At 28.6% G+C, this 22,024-nt stretch overlaps 2 long non-coding RNA genes across 2 annotated transcripts in view; both read left to right on the top strand.

Moving 5' to 3' along the window:
• The window catches only part of LOC147802092 (uncharacterized), a 408,540-nt gene that overhangs the window by 200,348 nt on the left and 186,168 nt on the right, over positions 1-22,024 (top strand). The gene's annotated exons all lie outside the window — the stretch shown is intronic.
• LOC147802095 (uncharacterized) overlaps positions 92-22,024 on the top strand; it is a 44,237-nt gene continuing 22,304 nt past the window's right edge. Inside the window, exon 1 of the long non-coding RNA XR_015430012.1 lies at positions 92-20,813. This is a non-coding gene — a long non-coding RNA (uncharacterized LOC147802095). The remainder of the gene's footprint in view (positions 20,814-22,024) is intronic.

Raw genomic sequence — 22,024 nt, 5'->3', positions numbered from 1 at the left:
TCAAAATTCTATAATAAAATTTAGTTTTTTTTATTGAACTTTTTTTTAATTAACGATAATCTTTTTTTTTTTTTTATATGGTCAAGTAGATATTTCTTTTTTGCATTTTTTGCTGTTTTAATTTTTTTCTGTTTTCTTAAATTTTACTTTTTATTAACTTTTTTCTGTTTTCTTTTTATAATTCAAAATAATATATTTGTGGTAGTAACGGTGATAGTTTCCTCTGCCTTCTATCCACGGTCTTTTCAAATCTCTGCTGCATGTTTTAGTCTCTGGGGGGAGGGTTTCTATATTTTCTTCCGCCTAGCTTTGACTCTACTCACCTGTTTGTGGTGCAAGGGAATGTTTCTTGAGAGTCCAGGGATTTGGAGGATAAACCCTTCACCGAATGTCACCACCGGGCATCTGAATCTCTTGGGTGACTAGGCAGTTCATCAAAATGTAAGTAGCATTTATTGGGAAGTAGGAAAGACGTACATTTTTGTGCATATTCGAGTTGTCAAAGAAAAAGTAGAATGCATGGTAAAAGAAGGAACGGGGGAATATTGAGGCAATTTTTCGTGCCTTTTATTTCGGTCAGTGACGCAAAAAAACAGAATTGATTTTGAAATTCTAATTAAAAATATACTTGTAGTGAAAAATAAAGATATCACAGCATTTAGTTGAAAAATTAGTAATTGTTTCTAAATTTTAATTCTATACCAATAAATTACATTAATTTATAAATTTTACTCGCTTATTTCTATCAATACACGCAGCAATGCTTACTTGTTCCGCTTTGTGAGTAATTTTTTATTAGTGGTACTGTGACGAAATTAATGTACTATTATTGATTTAACTATTTTAAAATAGATTTTTTTTTACTACTCTGCAAAAGTTATTTAAAAATTCATAAACCTTGCTTTATTCTAGTTATTATGTGAGCCTTAAAAAATGCTTGGATATGAACCAAAATATTTCAGAACTAAGTTTCTTTATTTAGTTTATTAAAAATGATTTTAAAACATTTAAAATTATTTTAATTTTAAAGAGTATGTATATACATATATAGCAGGTTTTAGGTATTTCCGACAAAATACGAATTTTTTAAAAAATATTCCTTCAATATTTCTTGAAATTTCCTTTATTTTTTTCAAGTTCTGACATCCCCTCTTTTCTGTATTGAAAATTTCAAATGCTTCTTCTTTATCATTTTTTTTAAAAATGAATTTAATCCAAGATAAAAGTACAGACATACTATTGCCGTGATTCTACAAACAGGAACCTTTCTCACAAGTCTAAACACTAAATGATACTAGAAAATAAAAAGACACAGGCGGTTCAACCAAGTTCAAGTGGTTAAACCATTTGGGAAAGAAAAGTTTAAACAAGATAATAGAAAAGGAAGATAAAAAATGGGTGTGATGTGGGTTGGTGGGAACCTCAGGACGCGAAAGATTAAATAAGAATAGATTTTCAATTAATAGGTATCAGTGCCATACTAGAAAGATAATTATTAGAATTTCTTAAACTATGGAATTTATTCCCTGAATTGAAGCTCAGTTTATGACAGTGTTAAATTTTTTTAGTAGAAAAAAAAAACCTTGAGTAAAGTTTCAATTATGCTGGGCGATAGAAGATCGGTTAACACCTTTATCTCAGACATATTTTTCTTGTCCTGGAAGGATACATTTAGATTATGTTTCCGTACAAACATAAAGTGTGTACGCAAAGCTACATTGACACGAAATTTGCTAAATTCTCCAACTGTTAATATCTGCAATAGGGTCTTTAGAGTTGGTGAAACTTGGATTAAGTTTGAATTTTTTTCCTACCCTGTAAGAAAATTTATTCAAAATCTTAGCAATCTGGTCACTGATATTCAAATAAGGTAAAACAACCAGATTATTAAAGTTCAAATTCGAGAATTTGTATTACGAGATTAATTTTTTAAAAATGGTAATAACAATAATAGAAAGAAAATTGCGTGATAGCCTTAAGGTAAAGGTTCTTCGTTGATGAGATAACTATTTGAGCAAACTTCAGAAGCACTGTAAACAAGTTCGGGCAATGTTGCTATCTTTTGATTAAGGAGAAAAGGTTATGAAATGGAACGATAAACAGTGATAAGAGGACTTCTAAGAAAGGTAACCACTTATTTATCTTGTTCAAACGTATGCAAGGATCTTTCATATATTAAGAGCGTTATCAATGTCGTCCATCAATGTGAAACAATCATCGTTATAATAGTAGGAAAAAAGGTTCCCTTAAACTTAATGGAGGTCACTTCCTCTGAGAGTATTTCCTGTCAATCATTTGGTAAAATCTACTATTCAATTTAAAGGTTCTAAGCAAATGCAAGTAAAATTTTTTAGTTAATCAATTTTAACTCGTATAAATCTTGTAATCTAATTAGATTAAGGGCACCATTAATGGAAACTCATGCGAATAAAACTTCTACATCAAAAAAGAGGATTTAATTTTTATAAACAAAGTCAGACGAGTTTTTGACAGTAAATGGGAATACATACTAGAAAATGGGAAAAAATGAAACAAGATGCTTTTCGAATTTATAGGAAAGCGGTGCCAATATTAGAAACAATGGATCAAAAAAAAAGAGTACCAGGCTTATGATCTTTAGGTCAAGCGTAGAACCAGTATGAATTAGTAGGTATTTTATTCACATTGTGCTACTAATTCCCACTACTTACACCTACTAATTAACTTTTTTTCCATTGTATTTTTTCCCCGAGGTTTTTTCGGCTCGTGTTTTTGTTTTTTTCCACAATTTTTTCCTATGTCTTTTCCAAGTGAATTTTCTAATGTGATTTTTTTCAAAGTTTTTTTTTCCAATTTTTATTCAATTGTTTTCCTTTTTAATTATGCTTCCATTGAGTTCGTTCTAATTTTTTCTGTTTTTTTTTTCTTCCAATTTCTCTTTCCATTTTGATTTTCTCAAGAGTTTTCTTTTCCGTTGTGTTTCTTCAGGGTCTCTTTTGTGTTTTTTCAATTGTGATTTTTTTTTAGATTTTTTCTATTTTTTCGCCAAGGTTCCTTATTGTGTTTTTTACAAGGCCTTTTTCTCCAATTTTTATTCCATAGTGTTCTTTCTAATTTTGTTTCCATTGTATTTTTTTCCAAGTTTTTTCGGTTTATGTTTTTTGCTTTTCCCACAATTTTTTTTCCTATGTGTTTTCCAAGCGCGTTTTTTAATGTGGTTTTTTTCCAAAATTTTTTCTTTCCGTTTTATTTTTCCCATGTTTTTTTATTTTTTATTCCATTCTGTTTCTTTTTAAATTTGTCTCCATTGTGTTCGTTCCAAGTTTTTCGATTGAGAATTTTCTCCAATTTCTTTTTCCATTTTGTTTTTCTCAAGTTTTCTTTTCCAATGCTTATTTTTAGTGTCTCTTTACTATTGTGTTTTTATAGTGTGTCTTCAATTGTGATTTTTTCCTAGATTTTTTCTACTTTATTTTTCCAAGTTTTTCATTGTGTTTTTTACAAGGGTTTTTTTTTCAAATTTTTATTCCAAAGTGGTCTTACCGATTTGTTTGCGTTTTTTCCTCAATGTTTTCGGTTTGTGTTCTTTTTTTCTTGCTGTTTTATCCAGATTTCTTTTCTTTCTCTTTTCCAAGTGCGTTTTCTAATGTGATTTTTCCAAGATTTTTTCGTTCTGTTTTATTCATTCCAAGTTTTTTTTCCAATTTTTATTCCATTGTGTTTGTTTCTAATTTCATCTGTACTGTGTTTTTTCCAAGTTTTTTGTTTCATTGTGTTTTTTTACTTTTGTATTTTGTCAAGTTTGTTTTCCATCTTGATTTTCCTTAGATTTGTTTCCGTTTTGTTTTTTCCAAGTTTTTTCATTGTGTTGTGGTTTTGTAATTTTGTTTTGCGGTTTTTTCACAAGTTTTTTTTTTTTAAGTTTACTTGTTTTTTCCATTGTGTTCTTTTCTTCCATTTTTTTCCCTTTGACTTATTTAAATTTTCCACTTTTTTTTCCATGTGGGTATTTTTCTTTGATTTCACTAAAAAATTTTATTTCGTTTTATTTTTTCCAAATTATTTACTTTTTATATTTGTATTTTTTTTTCTTCCAAGAAGTTTTCAGTTGTGTTTTTTCCATTGTGTTTTTCCAAGTTTTCGTTCATGTTTCGTCCATTCTCTTGTTTCTTTTTATATTTCTATCCACATTTTCTAATTGTTGAAAGCACCTAAAACTAGGGTGAATTAGTAGGGATACTAATACACACTGTTCTACTAATTCCTACTACTAACGAATGTGCTACTAATTCAAATATCTATTTATTCACACAGTACACGATTTACCTTAAGTTCATAAGCCTGGTATTCCTTTAGACCCTTTGTTTCTAATATTGGTACCTCTTTCTGTAAATTGGCTCAGCATTTTGTATCAGTTCTATCCCCACTATCTAAGTTGGAATACATTTACTGCTAAAAACTCGAATGAGATACCTAAAGAGTTTCATATGCTTAAAAATAATGAAAATCTTCTTTGATGTCTTTACTCATCATTAATGACGACTTTCAAGAGAGATTATAAAAGTTTCACTTTGACGAAGTTGAAATTAACGAATTAGTAACTCTTCCCCCCCCCCCATTTGTTTATAGAAGTGTACTTTCACTTTAAAGGTAAATTTTGTCAAATAAATTATACCTTAACATTAGCAACCCTGTCTGCGCACTACTTTGAAGTAAAGCTCTTTAATTTATTAAAGTTCCCTTATAATAGACGCTGTGTCAACAATTGTTTCATATTGATGACCGAAATTGCATTGATCATTACGATATTGATTATTAAATATTGATTACATTTAATTATTATGAATCCTATAGATCCTTGCATACAATTCACGTTTGAACCTGAAAATAAGTGTTTACTATTCTCAGACATTCCTATTACTCCTAATTGTGATGAATTTCTCCCTGATGATCATGAGCAGTTTGTGGTTTCCCTGCCTAACTTAACCGTTTAGCCCCTTTCTGTAACCAGAAGGTAGTTGCCTCGCATACACTTGTTTGCAGTTTTTCTGAAATGTGTTCAAATAGATTTCTTCTTAATGAAGAACTCCTATATCTTAAATTTATCGCTGTGTACCGTGGCTTCCCTTCCAATATGGAAAGCTAATCTAGTAATCCACTTAATATTCTGATTCGTGCATTAACAATTATTTTTACCTCATCCAAATATCATTCCCCAAATTGCATCCGCCGTGGATTGATTGTTAAGACACGGTTCCCAGCAGATCACCGAAGCCAAGCATCGCCGGCTGTGGTCAGTGTGAGGGTGGGTGACCTCTTGGATCTGTCTGCGTAGCGACCGAGGGTGCGCGGTTCTCGTTAAACTGTTCAACCGTAAAGTGTTCGTCTTCTCGCGCAGTTCGTCAGACTACCAAAGCGGAGGAGCCATCCCCTTTGCAGAGGATCGAAATTGTGATGGCATGTCTTCTGATCATTCTCTAGGATGTTTCCCGGACCGTCGCCAATAGCCCATTGTTCAGCTCTAGTTTGACGCAAATGAACAACAATTCTCCGAATTGCGAAGATTTCGTGTAAATTTCATTTAAAATTGTTTTCTCCCCTGTAAATAAAGTAAATTTCACAAAGCTTAAAAATTCTAATTCTATAATATTAATGCATGGAATTTTTATCAGATTCCATGTCAATATGGATCTTTTTACGTCACTACTATAATTTTTTGTTATGACACCGAGAAAGTTTCTTGTTCATAGAACCTGATCTATAGTATGTCCATTTCTGTACTTTTGAGCTTTATTCATTTTTTTTTTGTAGTTTATGCTGAATTTATTCCAACACTTATAATTAAAAAAAATTTATATCTCTCAATCTAAAAATTCTAAAAGGTATCTTTTTACCCATATTTTTATTAACAGATTTTAATAATATAGTTTTTGTAAATTTAACATTTATTGATTTTTTTTTAATTTAATTTATTTTTTCAACATAATAAGTAAAATGTATTTGAAAAAAAGTTGCAATAACTTTTGAAAAATTGTGTGTTAATTTATATAAATGGAAAACAAGAGAGGATTATACTTTCTAAATTTTTATAAAATATTCGATACTGAGGATCTTCAAAGTGGTTGAACATTCTTAAGGAATACACATTAAATTCTACAGGGGTATTGTCAGAACCTAAAATTTAAAATTTATTTGTTGAATAGTATCTGAAAAAAATTTAAAAATTTTTTTTTATTAATAAAATTTCATTTTTTAAGTATTTTTTTCGCTCTTGAAAACTTTTCATTATAAAATTACGCAATCTAATTTTCGATTTCAATATTCAAAATTTTCTCTGTTCTTCCAGAATATTTATGAGAGGGTTCAGGGGATAGAGCGCTCGCCTTCTAATGAGGCTAACCGGGTTCGAATCCCAGGTGATACGAATTAGGTATCCTGCTTGCACCGACCACAGTGCTGGCGTGTAATATCCTCAGTGGTAGACGGATCATGGGTTAGATTCCCCTTGCCGTCAGGCTAACCGAGGGAGGTTCTCGTGGTGTTCCTCTCCATGTAACGCAAATGTGGGTTAGCTCCATCAAAAAGTCCTCCACGAAGGCAAATTTCTCCCAATACTCGATCCAGGAGTTCTTTTGTTCTCTGGATTTTGTTCAAAACTACAAAACTACGGAGTTGAACGTAAACCCATGAAATTGGGTCAGCTGTTCAACGACGGTTATAATGTAGTTTCTCATCGTTGTGTTTTTCATATACTATCTTCTAAAATATGAATAATAAACTATTAATAAGTAAGCAAATTTTAGAAATATGGGTTCCCGCATATATATTGCTTGAGATACCATCCATGGGGACAAACCTTTTGGGTAAGCATTTTTCTTCAGTAGAGACCTCCTTTTAGAGGATTTAAGAATTCAAAGGGAAATTACTTTTTTGAGAGATCCTTAATGGAACACGAATTTGTTTCTTATTCATAAAATAAAAGTTTAAACAACATAAGTTCTAAAATATAAGTTTCCTCACGCTCTTTCTCTATCTGGTTACCATCTGAGTACAAGAGATGCATTGGGCATGGTAGGTGGAATCGAAGCTGGTAGAAAGAAATATGGGAAATTCTTCTCAAGACATGCAGTAAGGTTGTGAGAATAGATCAGAGGAAATTATTACAAGAGCTATTTTTGAATAATAGAAAAAAGGAATGTTACTAATAATTTTCACTCTGTAGAAACCTTCATTAAAAATTTTGAATAACAATTTTCACTTGAATGTGTAAAATTTGCTCGATTGGGTAACAGAAACCATTTGAAAAAATACGGTATCAATGTCTTGTTAAATTCAAAATAAAAAAAGTATTAAATGGAGTAAATCAAGTAATGAACGTAATAAAATTTCAAATAGTGAGTTCAGGAATATAGTTATCATTTTAAAAAGGGGCTACAATAAATAATACATTCATATATTAAAAGATAATATCCCAAACTGGTAGAATTGAGAAGTAGCTAAAAATGCAACCGTGTTTGTCATATTGCCTTCAAACTAATGCACATTTTGAAACATATTTCAAACTTAGACAAAATTTCTTTAAACAGCAAAAAATCAATTCATTAGGAATTGCTGATAGTAGAGAATTTTTGAACAAGAAAAGCTTATTTTGAATAAATAAAATTTGCGTTTTAAGAAAACTCTCTTTATATTAGTTACTAAAAGAGGATCTCGTAAAGTATTGAAATTGAAAATATCACCAGAATATTAAACCTTCAGATTAAGAGTTTCAATTAAGTAATAGCAATAGGTCAAAACTTAAACTAAATAAGTAATGACATTTTTAAATAACAGGAAATTCTTATTATTTTTGGATCCGTTTAAGTCCGTTAGGGACTGACGAAATTATTATAATGGAATTCCTTCAAAATACAAAACAATAATCAAAATTCAAAATACAATAATCTGTTCTGCTAAACCACTAATGTTAATGAATACTTTAATAAAATATAAAGTTATGATTAATTGAAAAAAATCATTATTAAAATTAACTTCGTTTTAATGAAATGAAACGAAATAACTCACAAGCTGAGTTTTACAAATTGAATTGAATAATTGATGTGTGCTTTTGCACGTTGTCATATTTAAAAAAAAGTTATATTTCAAAGAAAGTAATGAGTATTTAAACTGTATCTAAGAATAAACTGTATCTGTAAATAAAACTGTACCTAAGGTGAACAACTAATTGTTGGCACTTTGATAATCTACTAATGTTAGCTACTTGATGAACTACTTACTGTTCCTTCTGACTTGCTGCATGGTTTCAACAACCGGAAACTAACATGCTGCCTCAAACAAATTGTTTTTCTATTAACTTTTAAAATTTATGTGTCCTCTGATTTTCAATTGATGAAAGGCTGCAAAAAATAGTTATTTTTTCTTTTTAAAAAATAATCATTGATCAGAATAGAAAAGAATTATCTTTTAGTTTTTAGTTCGTGGATTTTTTCACAGTTTAAGTCAAATTATCAGAGTCAAATTTATTACCCATGCAAAAACTAATACGGCAATAAATAACAGATGCAAGTTATAAAGCAACTTTTAAGGCAAAACAATTTTGAAAATTGAAAAGCTGAACAAATATAGCTCAAAAATATTTAAAATATAATGAGCTGGAAAAGAAAAGCTAACTCTAACAATACATTCATGTCTGAAATGTTGAAAAACTAAAAACCAAATAATGTTAAACAGAAATTATTAATTATTCCTTCAATTTAAATAAACTTCAATATTTAATGATCTAATCGATTATGCTTATTTAATAAATATTTTTTTGAAAATATGTACCTATGTATTTTTACAAATCCTGAAAGTTGTGATAGATATTGACTATTCTACAGAAAAATTTCTGCTGTCTAGATAATATTTTTAGATTTAAAAATTTCCCCCAATTTAAAAAATCAGAAAATTCGTAAAGCAATCAAGTTTCATTAATGCGAATTGGTATTATGTGCTTATTTTGTTATTGATTAAGTTCTGAACTTATTTATTATTATATTGTAATTGACCTTTGTAGACACATAAAACTATTGGACAAAATTATATCTAATGTTTTGCTGTAGTCATCAAAACTCTTCATCAGATTTATTGTAAACTGCTTACTTTACAAAGTGAAATTTAAAAAAAACAAACACACATTTTAATTAGTTAAAAATATCGTATCAAATATTGATGACTACATAATAAAACTAACAGGAATTATCATAATATTGAATTCTTTCTGATTTAAGAAATAAAGCTATGAGCTGTAACTTTTCAGATAAGTTAAGTAAATAAATTAAATAAAAAAAAAATTTAAAAAAAAAGATCCAAGAAAATTACTGAATGGGTTACAGAACTCTAAGAATAAATTAACATTCCTCTTTGATGAGAAACTAAGTCAATTCTATGTAAGTCTATGAAAACACTGAACAAATTACTACTCAAGAATTCCTGAAAGCAAAAGAGTAGAAAATTAAGCCGAAACGACATTTTATAGCCTAAACTTCTTAAAAGCAACTGAAAAAAAAAACAAGAGAATTCTTAATAAAGAGAATAAAATAAAGAATAGCATAGAAAGATTAAAAAACGTAGGCTTCAGAAGAATAATTATTGGTGGATATATATTTACGCATAAAGCCATACTCAAGTTTCCTTGGAGATCACCCGATGGCCTGACACTAAATTAGATAGATCATATTATGATTGATAAAAGACACCGAAGTAGTCTAATTGATGTGCGTAGTTGACTCACTTTCCAGTGATGTCTAAAGGGAGAGCAAAGATCAGCAGAAAATTGGATTACAATGAATTAAAGGAATCATGGAAAAATATGGGAACTGTCTAAAGGAAAGTTTTACAAGAAAAAATTGTGTTGAAACCGAGAAACGCCAATGGAGTGATGTTGTTACGGTTATTAACAATGTCGCAAATGATACTATACCAGAGTATAAGAAAAGTAAGAGGGCTGGTATGACACAAATTGTGAGGAAATGACTAGGACCAGGATTACAAGATTATGATTGACAGACACTACTCAAAGTTCAGTGGGAAAATACAGGAATTTGAGAAGGGAAGAGAAAAGGATGCATAGAAAGAAAAGAATTTATATGGAGCAAGGAAATCGAGAATATGTTTGGAGAGAGAAGGCCCGGTTGAAGAATTTGATGTTGAAATATCAGATACCCATGCGCAAATACAAGATGATGATGTACCCACATTGTGCGAACTGGAGTATACTCTTAAAAAACTGAATATAAATAGAACCTCTGACCCAGATGGCATTAAGGCCGAACTTTTTAATGTAAATGCACCGGAGTTGAACAATGAGCTTTTAAAGGTCATTTGTGATGTGTGGATCCAAGAACATATGCCCATTGAATGAGAAGAGGGCTTTATTTTCACCATCCATAAAAAGGGAGACAAGCTGGACTGTCACAACTACCGAGGCATTACACTTTTGAACGTGGGCTTTAAGATCTTTTCCAACATCTTATTTCATAGACTTCTTCCATATGTTGCAAAAATTATAGGAAAATATCAATGTGATTTTTTTGGAAGTAAAATCTACTGTAGACCAAATACACAAACTTAGACAAATCCTCGAAAAGACAAAAGAATACGGAATTGATACTAACCACTTGTTTGTCGATTTTAAGGCAACTTATGATTGTATCAACAGGCTTAAGCTATTTGAGACGATGTGTGAACTTGGAAACTCTCCCAAACTTACCGATCTTGCCAAAATGACATTACGAAGTGTAAAATGCTGCAGAGTTAAACTCATGTCTGACGTATCAGAAGTATTCTATACCGAGAGAGGTCTTAGACAAGGAGACTCTCTGTCTTACATTTTATTTAATATTGCCCTTGAAAAAGTTATAAGAGATTCAGGCATCAACACTAGAGGCACTATTCTGCAGAGATCTATACAACTACTAGCCTACGCAGATGACATTGATATAGTTGGGCGAACAATGTAGGTTGAGACGTTTACTGCCCTTGAGAAAGCTGCCAAGGATATGGGTCTAGCAGTAAACGAAGAAAAAACAAAATTTGTGGTAGTGAGTTCTAGAGTACATCATGTACAGTCACTCAGAATTGGGGATTATACCCTTGAAGGAGTTACCTAGTTTAAGTATCTGGGTACGCTTGTTACCAACAAGAATAAGATAAGGGTTGAAGTTAGGAACAGACTTTTGATGGCTAATAAGTGCTACTTTGGTCTGAGGAACCAATTAAAATCGAAATTCCTCTCCATTGGTACAAAAGTAAATCTATACAGAACCTTAATCAGACCAATTATTCAATATGGTAGCGAGACTTGGGCAATTAATGAAACAGAGGAAAATAGACTACTCATTTTTGAAAGAAAGATCCTTCTGTAAATTTTTGGAGCAGTTAGGGAAAATAATATTTGGAGAAGTTTATATAATCATGAGATATACAATAAATGTAGATCACCTAATATTTTGAGGGTTATTAAGGCCTACAGGATCAGATGGCTGGGGCACGTTTTTCGGCATGAAGAGTTAGACCTAGTTAAAAACCTTACTTTTTCGAAAATTGAAGGAACTAGAAGAAGAGGGAGACCAGCTACAATATGGTTGTACAGTGCTTAAAATTGTTGGGAATAAATGGGTGGAAAAATCTAGCTCAGCTAATTGAGAAAGTCTTGGCCTGCTGTAGGGCTGACGAAGAAGGCTTCAGAAGAGGACTAGGCTCACTGAATCAAATATTTTACGCTAAGAGACATCATTGAACATTGTATTGAATACAATTGAACATTATGCATCAATTTCATAGATTTTTCCAAGGCACAATCTAGAATGACTTTGTAAAATGCTCAAGATGTATGTGTATTCCATAAAAATATATTTTTTATAAACACTATAAGAAAATATTAATGTGAAAGTTTTAGTAAATAGTACAAGAGAGCAGTTTTATCATCAAAACTGGAATCAAGCAGATCTGCATAGTATCTGGAATGTCATTTAATGTAGTCATTTACTGGATAGCGCTATCCACACTAAAAGACGAAAGGAAATTTGTAATTTCGGAGAAAATGTAGAAGATCATGCTTAAGCAGACAGTATGGTATAGTTTTCTTTCAAACCGGTGGAAATTAAAACCGAAACAAATTGACAGGAGGGCACAGCAACAGTGAAGATCTAGTTGGATTACAAATTAATGAGAAGATCAAAATGCTAGGAATTAATAGCTTTAAAAATGATATCTGATTTATAAATGGAAATGAACAAACAATCCACTTTAACTGCCTTAGAGTAAGCAAAACTACTGTGACAGGTACAATTGAAAAGATCACATAAAGAAACAAATATGCATAATATACTTTTAGAAAACTGCAATGAATTTGGATAAAATCGAATTAAAATGTTCACAAGTTAAAAATTTTTATGCTACAATTAAATGTTTGCCCTTATGTGGCAGCAAGTCATGGAAACACGGAAAGCAGCAAGAAAACTAATTCTATATTTTTAGACAAAATGCTTAAAAATATAATTTTTGAAGATATACGAATAAATGAAATTATGAAACTCTACTATAAAACAAAAACTAAACCCATTACAATCGAAATGCTAAATCAAGACTGTTCTGGTTAGATCACGCACTAAGAATATTGTTTAAGAGATCCAACAGCTTTGACATGCGAAACTGCGGAATCTAATCTACAAACAATGTATAATAAAGAAACATCCTAGGATGGCTCTGCTGCGGAGGTGGGTAAAAAAACAGCTCTTAACCCTAATGATTTTGTGTTGATCAAGACGACAGTGATTGATTATTCGAACTGTAAAAATGCTTATCTCAGTAATGATCCAATCAGTACTACAAAAACGATAAATTTGTTTTTTTATAACAAAAGTTACGTTGAAACCAAAACATTTGTTAAAAGAAGTCTTACAGGAATTTGAAGAGAACCCAATAAGCTAAATTTATCAACTTAAAAAAAAAAAAAATCCTTCTTGAAGATAAAACTTGAAGAGGATAACACATAATTCAAACATATATTTACAATATGTTCTTAACCTTAGAAAAAAGTTTTATGTGTCTACAAGTTTGCTTATAATGCTTTTTTAAATTGTTAATAATAACCATTAAGTTACTAACTTTATGTACATTGTTAGTTACTTCTTATTATCTTTGCTATCTTTATTACTTTTATAGTATTTGTGGTGGCATATTACGTTGCAAATATGTTGATTAGTCTAATTAATATTATGGCGTACCTGTTTGGTACTTATTTTCACTTAATATACATCGAATATTTTATTAGAATATTTCTTTCAAAGAACTGTAAATAACGATATCATATAGTTTTTTAAGGCATTTATTATCTTTATAGTATTTTTTGTGGTGGTGGTATGTTATTAAGCTGGCATTTTTTTAGAATCACTCCTCTTTTTAATAATTACATCTCTTTTCATAATTTATCTTTAGAAATTTATTTAACTGTTTAATGCAGTGTCTCTGATACAAACTTAAAATATCAATTTTACGCTTAATGCGTTATAACTTAGTAAGTTATATTATATGAAATCATATTTCTTACGTTGCAAATATGTTGATTAGTCTAAATTATGATTATGGCGTACCTGTTTGGTACTTATTTTCACTTAATATACATCTAATATTTTATTAGAATATTTATCTAATATTTCTTTCAAAGAACTGTAAATAACGATATCATATAGTTTTTTAAAGCATTTATTATCTTTATAGTATTTTTTGTGGTGGTGGTATGTAATAAAGCTGGCACTTTTTTAGAATCACTCCTCTTTTTAATAATTACATCTCTTTTCATAATTTATCTTTAAAAATTTATTTAACTGTTTAATGCAGTGTCTCTGATACAAACTTAAAATATCAATTTTACGCTTAATGCGTTATAACTTAGTAAGTTATATTATATGAAATCATATTTCTTACGTTGCAAATATGTTGATTAGTCTAAATTATGATTATGGCGTACCTGTTTGGTACTTATTTTCACTTAATATACATCTAATATTTTATTAGAATATTTATCTAATATTTCTTTCAAAGAACTGTAAATAACGATATCATATAGTTTTTTAAAGCATTTATTATCTTTATAGTATTTTTTGTGGTGGTGGTATGTAATTAAGCTGGCACATTTTTAGAATCACTCCTCTTTTTAATAATTACATCTCTTTTCATAATTTATCTTTAGAAATTTATTTAACTGTTTAATGCAGTGTCTCTGACACAAACTTAAAAAATCAATATCAATTTTACGCTTAATGCGTTATAACTTAGTAAGTTATATTATATGAAATCATATTTCTTACGTTGCAAATATGTTGATTAGTCTAAATTATGATTATGGCGTACCTGTTTGGTACTTATTTTCACTTAATATACATCTAATATTTTATTAGAATATTTATCTAATATTTCTTTCAAAGAACAGTAAATAACGATATCATATAGTTTTTTAAAGCATTTATTATCTTTATAGTATTTTTTGTGGTGGTGGTATGTAATTAAGCTGGCACTTTTTTAGAATCACTCCTCTTTTTAATAATTACATCTCTTTTCATAATTTATCTTTAAAAATTTATTTAACTGTTTAATGCAGTGTCTCTGATACAAACTTAAAATATCAATTTTACGCTTAATGCGTTATAACTTAGTAAGTTATATTATATGAAATCATATTTCTTACGTTGCAAATATGTTGATTAGTCTAAATTATGATTATGGCGTACCTGTTTGGTACTTATTTTCACTTAATATACATCTAATATTTTATTAGAATATTTATCTAATATTTCTTTCAAAGAACTGTAAATAACGATATCATATAGTTTTTTAAAGCATTTATTATCTTTATAGTATTTTTTTGTGGTGGTGGTATGTAATTAAGCTGGCACTTTTTTAGAATCACTCCTCTTTTTAATAATTACATCTCTTTTCATAATTTATCTTTAAAAATTTATTTAACTGTTTAATGCAGTGTCTCTGATACAAACTTAAAATATCAATTTTACGCTTAATGCGTTATAACTTAGTAAGTTATATTATATGAAATCATATTTCTTACGTTGCAAATATGTTGATTAGTCAAAATTATGATTATGGCGTACCTGTTTGGTACTTATTTTCACTTAATATACATCTAATATTTTATTAGAATATTTCTTTCAAAGAACTGTAAATAACGATATCATATAGTTTTTTAAAGCATTTATTATCTTTATAGTATTTTTTGTGGTGGTGGTATGTAATTAAGCTGGCACATTTTTAGAATCACTCCTCTTTTTAATAATTACATCTCTTTTCATAATTTATCTTTAGAAATTTATTTAACTGTTTAATGCAGTGTCTCTGACACAAACTTAAAAAATCAATATCAATTTTACGCTTAATGCGTTATAACTTAGTAAGTTATATTATATGAAATCATATTTCTTACATTGCAAATATGTTGATTAGTCTAAATTATGATTATGGCGTACCTGTTTGGTACTTATTTTCACTTAATATACATCTAATATTTTATTAGAATATTTATCTAATATTTCTTTCAAAGAACTGTAAATAACGATATCATATAGTTTTTTAAAGCATTTATTATCTTTATAGTATTTTTTGTGGTGGTGGTATGTAATTAAGCTGGCACTTTTTTAGAATCACTCCTCTTTTTAATAATTACATCTCTTTTCATAATTTATCTTTAGAAATTTATTTAACTGTTTAATGCAGTGTATCTGATACAAACTTAAAAAATCAATATCAATTTTACGCTTAATGCGTTATAACTTAGTAAGTTATATTATATGAAATGATATTTCTTACGTTGCAAATATGTTGATTAGTCTAAATTATGATTATGGCGTACCTGTTTGGTACTTATTTTCACTTAATATACATCTAATATTTTATTAGAATATTTATCTAATATTTCTTTCAAAGAACTGTAAATAACGATATCATATAGTTTTTTAAAGCATTTATTATCTTTATAGTATTTTTTGTGGTGGTGGTATGTAATTAAGCTGGCACATTTTTAGAATCACTCCTCTTTTTAATAATTACATCTCTTTTCATAATTTATCTTTAGAAATTTATTTAACTGTTTAATGCAGTGTCTCTGACACAAACTTAAAAAATCAATATCAATTTTACGCTTAATGCGTTATAACTTAGTAAGTTATATTATATGAAATCATATTTCTTACGTTGCAAATATGTTGATTAGTCTAAATTATGATTATGGAGTACCTGTTTGGTACTTATTTTCACTTAATATACATCTAATATTTTATTAGAATATTTATCTAATATTTCTTTCAAAGAACTGTAAATAACGATATCATATAGTTTTTTAAAGCATTTATTATCTTTATAGTATTTTTTGTGGTGGTGGTATGTAATTAAGTTGGCACTTTTTTAGAATCACTCCTCTTTTTAATAATTACATCTCTTTTCATAATTTATCTTTAGAAATTTATTTAACTGTTTAATGCAGTGTCTCTGACACAAACTTAAAAAATCAATATCAATTTTACGCTTAATGCGTTATAACTTAGTAAGTTATATTATATGAAATCATATTTCTTACGTTGCAAATATGTTGATTAGTCTAAATTATGATTATGGCGTACCTGTTTGGTACTTATTTTCACTTAATATACATCTAATATTTTATTAGAATATTTATCTAATATTTCTTTCAAAGAACTGTAAATAACGATATCATATAGTTTTTTGAAGCATTTATTATCTTTATAGTATTTTTTGTGGTGGTGGTATGTAATTAAGCTGGCACTTTTTTAGAATCACTCCTCTTTTTAATAATTACATCTCTTTTCATAATTTATCTTTAGAAATTTATTTAACTGTTTAATGCAGTGTCTCTGACACAAACTTAAAAAATCAATATCAATTTTACGCTTAATGCGTTATAACTTAGTAAGTTATATTATATGAAATCATATTTCTTACGTTGCAAATATGTTGATTAGTCTAAATTATGATTATGGCGTACCTGTTTGGTACTTATTTTCACTTAATATACATCTAATATTTTATTAGAATAGTTATCTAATATTTCTTTCAAAGAACTGTAAATAACGATATCATATAGTTTTTTGAAGCATTTATTATCTTTATAGTATTTTTTGTGGTGGTGGTATGTAATTAAGCTGGCACTTTTTTAGAATCACTCCTCTTTTTAATAATTACATCTCTTTTCATAATTTATCTTTAGAAATTTATTTAACTGTTTAATGCAGTGTCTCTGACACAAACTTAAAAAATCAATATCAATTTTACGCTTAATGCGTTATAACTTAGTAAGTTATATTATATGAAATCATATTTCTTACGTTGCAAATATGTTGATTAGTCTAAATTATGATTATGGCGTACCTGTTTGGTACTTATTTTCACTTAATATACATCTAATATTTTATTAGAATATTTATCTAATATTTCTTTCAAAGAACTGTAAATAACGATATCATATAGTTTTTTGAAGCATTTATTATCTTTATAGTATTTTTTGTGGTGGTGGTATGTAATTAAGCTGGCACTTTTTTAGAATCACTCCTCTTTTTAATAATTACATCTCTTTTCATAATTTATCTTTAGAAATTTATTTAACTGTTTAATGCAGTGTCTCTGACACAAACTTAAAAAATCAATATCAATTTTACGCTTAATGCGTTATAACTTAGTAAGTTATATTATATGAAATCATATTTCTTACGTTGCAAATATGTTGATTAGTCTAAATTATGATTATGGCGTACCTGTTTGGTACTTATTTTCACTTAATATACATCGAATATTTTATTTGAATATTTCTTTCAAAGAACTGTAAATAACGATATCATATAGTTTTTTGAAGCATTTATTATCTTTATAGTATTTTTTGTGGTGGTGGTATGTAATTAAGCTGGCACTTTTTTAGAATCACTCCTCTTTTTAATAATTACATCTCTTTTCATAATTTATCTTTAGAAATTTATTTAACTGTTTAATGCAGTGTCTCTGACACAAACTTAAAAAATCAATATCAATTTTACGCTTAATGCGTTATAACTTAGTAAGTTATTTTATTTGAAATCATATTTCTTACGTTGCAAATATATTGATTTGTGTTATTTTGATTATGGCGTACCTGTTTGGTACTTACTTTCACTTAATATACATCGAATATTTTGTCCCATTTGTTTTGTTATTAGGTAATCGAAATTACCTTTCATTACGAATATTTTCTTTGTTTGTACTTAAAATTTAGATGTATTTTATTTTATTTCATTAAAGCAAAGTTTGCTTTCATAAAGTTCTGTTCTAAAAGCAAGTTTTTAGTTTGTGAAACAAAATTTTGTTTACTTCATCTTAAAATTAATTACATTTTGTATGCACTTCTGCAAAGTTTGTTTACTTTTGCTATTGCAAAATTATATTTTATTTTTTTGTATACTTCTTAAAAAGTTGCATATTTTGTTAAACAAAACTTTACTTAAGTTTGCTTAAAATTTGTTTTATTTTTTGCAAAATTCATTTTATTTTGTTTTACGAAGTTTTGTTCCAAAAAAGTTTTGTATTATAATTACTTCTTGAAAATTGCTTTATTTATGACAATAAATATTTGTTATGTTCATATCTATTGTTTAATATTGATTTTTTGAGAATTATTTATTCAGTAAAATAATATCTTTTCAGCCAAACTGTAAATCCATTTAATTACGCCATTCTGTGCTAACCTGTATACCAAAATAAATAATGGGGAAAAAAACTGTTTGGCCATCAAATGATCTGTTTCGGATCCTACTGAAAAATGCTTCCTAAAGGTCATTTATTTTTACGTTGGACCCAGTCTTCCTTCCCCCTCCCCCCCCATCTCAAAAAGTAAACTTTTATTTAAAATTCTATCTGGTAAATTTAGATTTATTTCAAATGAATGCAATCGATGGTAACATGAAGTGTTTGTTCAAAAACATTTAACGAAGGAATCAGCAATCTGTTAAATGCAACATTGCTTCCATAATTGATGAAACTCATTTAATCTATAATTTCTAGAGTTGATAATACAAATAAATTCTATAAGAATGATGAACTGGTAAGTATAGTCTGATGATTGTGGAGAAGTTTTCTCTTAAATATTCCCAGAAGTTGCACCGGTGAAAATTCTTTTTATAGAACCAAATTGTCGATGCTGTACGGCGGTGAAGAAAATTTTAGCGGAAGTAAGTTTTTCTTATTTGTGGCTAGGCAACTAATAATGCTGATTGAAAACTATTCCTATATGAATATATTTCAGGAAGAGTTCGGAAACATAGTTTTTCACTATGGTGTTAAAGGGTCCTGATTTAAAGTTTTAGATTCAGTGAATCAACTGTAGTGGATTGTTCAATTTTATTAACTTTTAAATAATCTTGTATTATTTGCAGACTTCGTAGTTATTCGAAATTATCTTAAGATTTACAGTCTCTAGCCAAATTATTTGACGCACTATAAGATTCTTTGTAAATTTTTAATTATCAGGTACTATAGTAATTTTTAATTATCAGGTACTATATAATTTTTAATTATCAGGTATATACATACTATACTATTCAGCTTTATTGTTTTTACGCGACTGAAACTGGTTTGCACTTGTTCGTATATCAATGGGTTAACATTCAATATGTTAAAAATAAATACAAATATGAAGTGTATAAAAAAATCTCCCTAATAAAAACCCATTACATTGTATGCTTTAAATATTGCATATAAACTCGTGCACATCATGTCATTATTAAAACACTATAAGTGCGCCTAATAATTGGGTCGAATTATAATAATACACAAATATAATATTCTATATAATAAATATTTTATGTAATATATCGTCTAATTTGCATAATTTATGTTAAATATCGTCTCATTTAACCCATTGATATACAGGAGCGTAAGCAAGTGCAAACCGCGTAAGAACAATACAGCTGTATAGAGTATCACTTGATAATTAAGATTTTAAAATAGAATCTTAGAGTACGTCTTTCGCTTTTCAACTTAAAGCAATTCTAATAGGGTAAATACACCGAAGATTTATTACTATTATTAGTGAATATATCCTTTTCTCGTTTTCTTGATGGCACAGGAAAACTACTCAATAATTACCAAGGGGTAAGTAGCAAAAATATATTTAAATAGTTAACATGATTAATACGGTACAATGGTAGACGTTACTACTACTACATTACAATGTAGATGTTCTTGCTTTTTTACAAAATCTTTTTGACAGTTATGGTTACAATCTAATGATAAACTCCGCCATCTATCGGTGGTTCAATAACATGTATTTCTACAACGTCTAATAATTTGCTCAGCGACTGTAGATATATTTCCAAAAATTTGATTTATCGCTTAATCATTTTATTTAAAAACAATTGAAATCGGTAATTCAATAATCGCATATTTGTGAAGAATTTACTTTTGACCATTAAAAAGCAAGGGTAAGAACGGTTTAAGAATACCTATAAAAACTGATTCTGAAGAGGGACAAAAAGAAAAGAGGACATTAACCATTTTTCCACAGCACGGGCCATCTTCATTTAATAGTTCCCGATCTCCCACGTAATTTATTTATCAAAACTTCGAAATGCCAAAGACGGCGATTCAATAATTGTTGTGACAGAGAAATCAATCTTCCATTTTTAAGCTTCAACTGTTTTGACTACCAAAAGTTATTCTAATTTTTTTTTCTTCTTCCAGTTGATTAAAGAGAGACATCAGATCCATTTGCAAGTTATATCAAATCTTTTCTTCTAATTTGTGTAAGATTTCTTGAGTGAATTTTTTTTTTTAACACCGACAATTGCTTATGTCGATGAGAATTTAATTTTCCACCTATGACTGTGCTATCATCTGTTGATTATTTCAGAAAATACTAAAGCTGAGAGGCTTTATTTACATAACAGTTACGGTTCGCAAGCGGTTAAGAAGTGAAGTCAACACTGGACACTAATATATATATATATATATATATATATATATATATATATATATATATATAAACTAATTAACTTACCTAAAGTTAATTATGGATAAAATTTGTTTTACCTTATTTATGGTCTAGAAATCAAGAGTTTTAAGAAATGACAAATATATTTAATTTAGTTCAGAGGTATTGGAGGACGGCAAGAGAACTAATAGCGTCATAGCCAATCTTTTGGGCATTTGTAAATAAATTTAATAACTGTTATTAAATCATTTAGATAACTAATAAATTCTTATAAATAAAAGTTATTAAATCATTTAATAAATTTAATTCGCGTTTTATTTTATTTCCCGTTACGATAGGACCGATGTGCCAATCCAGAAGGCAAGGGAGCTTCTGGATCAAGTATTGGAAGAAATTTGCCTTCGTGGAGGATTTTTTGATGGAACTAACCCGCATTTGCATTACATGGAGAGTAAAACCACGAAGATCTCCCACGGTACGAATGACGGCAAGGGCTCCCGTGATACGTCTACCATTGAGGATATTTTACGTCAGCACTGTGGTCAGTTCAAGCCTAATGCGGAATTTGTATCGACGACCCTTCGCTGGGATTCGAACCCGGTTCAACTCGTTGGAAGGCGAGAAATATGGTTCCAATAGTTTCATCACGAAAGCGGTATTTAATAATAGTCGAATTTTATTTTATTTAATAATAGTCGAATTAATTTCGATTTGTAAGGTTTGAAATTTTTTACATCTTTTTAAAGAATGTAATTTTACAACGCAAAATATAACATTTAAGTTAAATCGGTCAACTAGTTCTCGAGAAATTGAATTTTAAAATAGTAGTATATTTGAAATTTGCTTTCTCAGGAACTATTCTCCCAACTTTGCTCAAATTTTGCATTTTGATACGTGAAATTGCATACTTTATAATGATGTTAAAAAAAAATTATACCTTACACTTTAAAATTTTTTGACTAATAATAACCAAAATAAAAAATAATAAATATTTACTAAAATGTATTTTTTTGTATCTTTGGA

Source organism: Parasteatoda tepidariorum, chromosome 10 (assembly GCF_982258835.1).
Source record: "Parasteatoda tepidariorum strain Cologne lab strain chromosome 10, Ptep-v5.0, whole genome shotgun sequence".
NCBI lineage: Eukaryota > Metazoa > Arthropoda > Arachnida > Araneae > Theridiidae > Parasteatoda > Parasteatoda tepidariorum.
Note: the sequence above shows the minus strand (reverse complement) of the source record. Positions and strands in the feature narration are given on the sequence as shown.